This window comes from Papaver somniferum, chromosome 1, assembly GCF_003573695.1.
Source record: "Papaver somniferum cultivar HN1 chromosome 1, ASM357369v1, whole genome shotgun sequence".
Classification (NCBI taxonomy): Eukaryota; Viridiplantae; Streptophyta; class Magnoliopsida; order Ranunculales; family Papaveraceae; genus Papaver; species Papaver somniferum.
The window spans coordinates 143,203,627-143,208,114 of NC_039358.1; the positions used below are offsets into that span (position 1 = coordinate 143,203,627).

A 4,488-nucleotide genomic window follows, 5' to 3' on the forward strand; every position below is an offset into this window, starting at 1 on the left:
TTTCCAACATGATGATGAGCTAATTCTCCCACAACCAAGGCAGTGAGGAAGCTATTTACGTATGAATAATTGGTAATCATTTATTTCCTCTAATTTATAATTTATAATTCACTCAATCACTGCTTTTGCAGAGTTTTTAATTGTTTGCAAAAAATTTCTTCATTAGTTGTGATTCAATTAGATAGGTTATGCTTTGTTTAGATAATCTATGCTTAGGGATACAATTAATTTTCGAGAATTTTCCAGATTATTTGTGAATTAAGAAATAAGAGTCTTAAAATATAATTAGAGTTTTGGATTGTTTACCATAATTTATTCATGTGTAATAGTGAAATCTGTGTCTTGGTTGTTTTCTAATATCTTGAAGTCAATTTTGTAATAAGTTTTCTTTGTTTTTAAATTTTTATTAAGTGTAAAATTCACTGCCTTCACAAGTCTTAAAACAACCCTTTTATCACTATCTACAACAACTTTGAAAACACATCATCAGCCAACTATTTTTATCTTTTACTTTGCAACGGTTTTGGCCGTGCGAACAGGTTTAGCAACAGCTGTGTGATGTTGCTATATTCTTGTCGCAACAGCCTCGAGCAGTTGCGAAATGGAAGATTCGCAACCGCTCTGTAGCAGTTGCGAAATTTAGATTCAAAAACACTTAGAACGGCTAATCTTAGACGGAATCGGTTTTAGTATTCTGGTTCTAAATTTAGCAACAGTTGCTGGCCGTTGCTAAATTTTTGCAACTAAAAGAAAAAAGTCAAGTCAATCATCAGATGACCTAGTCAAAAGTTCCCTGGAAAATTTTCAGGCCAAGAATTCACTGAAAGAGACATCAATTGCGCATTGAACAAAGAAAGAGACATTAAGTGTGCATTGAACAAAGATATTCTCCATTACTAGCAATGTCATCCTGAGTTCAGTTTCCACCTATGAACATTTCTGTATAATCGAAGCAACGCAATGCACCACTTCAAAGCAATGCAACCGCTTCTCTTACAGATCTCCAATGTCCATTGGAGCTGGAGGAGGCACTTCTGCTTCTTCTTGCACGGGCGCATCTTCCCTTGTCTCTAACAACTCGATAAACTCTTGCATAGTTTTCTGATCCAAAATGTGGAAATCCTCTTCAAGACCAATAACAGCAACAGTGCAGATTGAGCTTGTTAGCTTCTCTCCTTGTAAAGTTTCCTTGATTGCAAAGAGTGCATCTTTGATCAGATCATGACGGGTAGAGTTGGCGAAGGACTCAAATTTGCGATCCAAACAAGTTTTAGCAGATTGTGAGCGAGCCCCAATAGCAAAGGCCTGGTATTCGAAGTAGTTCCCACTTGGGAAATTGTAGTAGAGGTGTGCTCTTGATTCATCCAACCCTGCAACAAGCAGACCAACACCATATGGACGTTTCCATGACCTATGGGTGCAAACCTGCAACAAAGAGAATTAATAATACTCAGTTCATTGTCCATAGAGAACCCTGTTATGCAAGACTTTACAAGCATAGTTTGTACTCAGTTCATTGTCCATCGTGTAGTTTATCAAAACTAAGAGGAATCAAGCTAATCATATATAACGATCAGACTAATATGACTACTATTTCCATATGACAACACAAAGATTAAATAAAATGCAGCTCAACAAAGAAATCTAAAGGTACGAAATAATAGCTGGTCATAAGATGGAGGTTCACTAACCTGCCAAGGGAATGAGGGAAGTATGTCGTATTAGCAAACAAACATGTTCAAGTACCCATATTCAAGTACCCTTAGCAAGGGTAGAATTAAAATTTCACATCTGGAAAGGAAGATTAAGCATTTAAAAGGCAACATCACTGATACCAATTCCATGAGAAAGGTTTAATGAGCAACAATACAACTCTCGCGATGTAACAAAGCTAATTAAGTAATTATTCATAAGAGTAATTGGTTATTCCTTACAACAAAAACTTCGTGATATCAATATCTATGAATGTAATATGTATGCCTCTAGGCCATGTGATTTTACTACTAACTGTAATCTTTGGGTATGTACGAAACACTAATAGATGCTGAGATGTACTGCTTTATAAGGTCACTAAACTTAATGTTCATCAGCAAGATTATAGAATGAGAAAAATGATTAGACCTAATCTAGCATATAAAAAAATTCTAAAGAATGATAACCAAATGAAAGAAATTTCAGTGAACACGCAAAAGAAAGTGTGTTTCATCTATGCAAGGAATACGTGTATTTATATGTATGAGTTCCTAATCAGTTTTTCATACTTCTTTACAATTGGAACGTATACTACATGAGGGACATAGCAGTAAGCATATCATGTACACGTACCGGATGTAGTTGTATCTTCCTAGTCAGTTGAATCTCTCATACATTGTTTTCTTTAAAAGGGCAGTGAGGTCTCCATGAAGAGGAAGGAACTATTCTGCAAATTCTATATGGCTCTGCTTTTGAGCGTATGTTGTCTATATATTTAAGTGTATCGTTAAACTCCTGCAAATAGAGTTTTAAATGATCAAAAACCCAAGCTTGTACAACATAGCATTCTCCGATGACATGAAATAGTAAATAAAGAAAAAATAATGGATATGATTTCTGTAAAATGGATAGAAAACAGGTGCATCCTCAAGGAAAGACCTTTGTGAAGCTTCTGGACGCCACTTTGTCGTGACCTGTTTAAAGACACCATTAACATCATAATTTAACAACATAAACCTCTCATCATAATTAAGACATAAATGAGCAAAGGAAAGAATGACTCAGACACCATCACTTAACCTTTTCGCAATTAGTACACTTAAAACACCCACGAAGAACACCTTTAGGAAGGCACGACCACGGAGGAAGATGCTGACAATAAAGAAAAAAAATATTCATATCACAAATATGTGATTATAGTGAATTTCATAATGTGAAGGCCAGTTAGATTCTTCGAACTTTCAGTACAAGGATGAACCTGATGAGGTTGTCGATCTGTAGATTCCTCATCCGATCTATCACCTAATCACTGTAGTGTACCCATGGTCTGTACCTAAGAGATCTCTTAAGCCTCAGACACTCATTTGCACCCGCAGAGACCATATTACCATCAAAACTTCACCTTTATTCATCTTCTCTAGAGTGACGTATGTAAGTAAGACAAAACCTGGTAGAACCGACAAATCAACTTTCTCTTCTTTGATAGAAACTCATTTGCATTCAACCCCCATCGATGCTGCACATTACAAGAACGGTAAAATGTAAACTTTATATGTACATTGAGACCATAGAAGCAAAATGTATACTGACAAACCAAACTACAAACACTCACTATAGGGTAATGCAAAAATAACGAGTATGTGAATGCATCCATCAAACTTCGCTGTATCATACATCTTATCACAGTTTCTCTGGATAAGAAACAAAAGCACTGAGGTTTAAGAAGATTAAAAAATGAAATTCCCTGCATATCTTGCTGCTGAGCTGCAAATCAGAAGCCAACGTGTATGTATCGAAAGAAGTCAATACCAATTTTTCAGGTCATTCATTAACTAACGAGTTAGTGATTTCTCAGTTTTTAAAATGTTATGAGCTTAAAGTAAATGATTAATCTAACTTCTTGTTATAAAGTTCGCTCTCAAACCTCAACACTTCTACATAATACTTCTCTTTGTTTATACCATGTTCTATAATCCCCTTCCTACATGTAATCAGTTCTTGCGCATTAGACTTCCCTTTCTTTCTACCATGTTCTATAATCCCCTTCCTGCATGTAATCAGTTCTTGCGCATTAGATAATGGATGGTGATTTTCTGATGTTGAGGTTAGAAATGATCACATGGCAAACCAGGCAACACTATATCATTGAGTCTAGATATTTCAGTACACTTTGAACAATTCCAAAACAATGAATGAGCATAAAAACTACATATACAAATCAAAGTAAAACAAAACTAACTAGCTGCATAACACAAGAATATCTAGTTCTTGTCCACCTTCATAAACCACTAGCTAATCTTTAATCAACCAGAAACTGAAATTTCAATCTACAAATATTTGGTTCATTATCATAAATAGACTTAAAGGGTCATAAGCAGACATTCTCATAAATAGACTTAAAGGGTCATAAGCAGATAAATATTCAAATCTAAATACGAAACTAGCTGCATAACGTGAACCCAAGATCTGAATCTATAACAAGGATCATACGCAGATGAGCTAAGTTCAAAAATCTAAACTTTCCTCTAAGAACCCACAAACCCTAGAAACCAGTGAAACAAAATATTAAAAAAATCTATCAAAATCCCTAGCTCCGTAGTCATAAATAAATTTAAAATCGTGAATCAAATTAAACAACCTCATTCGATCTATAATCGTGAATCAAATCAAACAACTTCATTCGATCTATGCAAAAACAAGTTTTAACAGTTTATAATTATTGACCATCAATCACGAAAACAAAAAAAAAATCAGATAAATCTGACGAAAAAAAATCAGAGAAATCAGATGAAAAAA

General features: G+C 34.8%; 1 long non-coding RNA gene across 1 annotated transcript; it reads right to left on the reverse strand.

Annotated features, from left to right (window-relative positions):
- Positions 1-816: 816 nt before the first annotated feature.
- On the reverse strand, positions 817-3,461 carry LOC113333234. The gene is made up of 6 exons (XR_003351833.1): positions 3,305-3,461; positions 2,951-3,208; positions 2,773-2,844; positions 2,632-2,666; positions 2,326-2,487; positions 817-1,425 (listed from the first exon to the last, which is right to left on the reverse strand). It is a non-coding gene; the product is annotated as an uncharacterized LOC113333234 (long non-coding RNA).
- Positions 3,462-4,488: the final 1,027 nt, after the last annotated feature.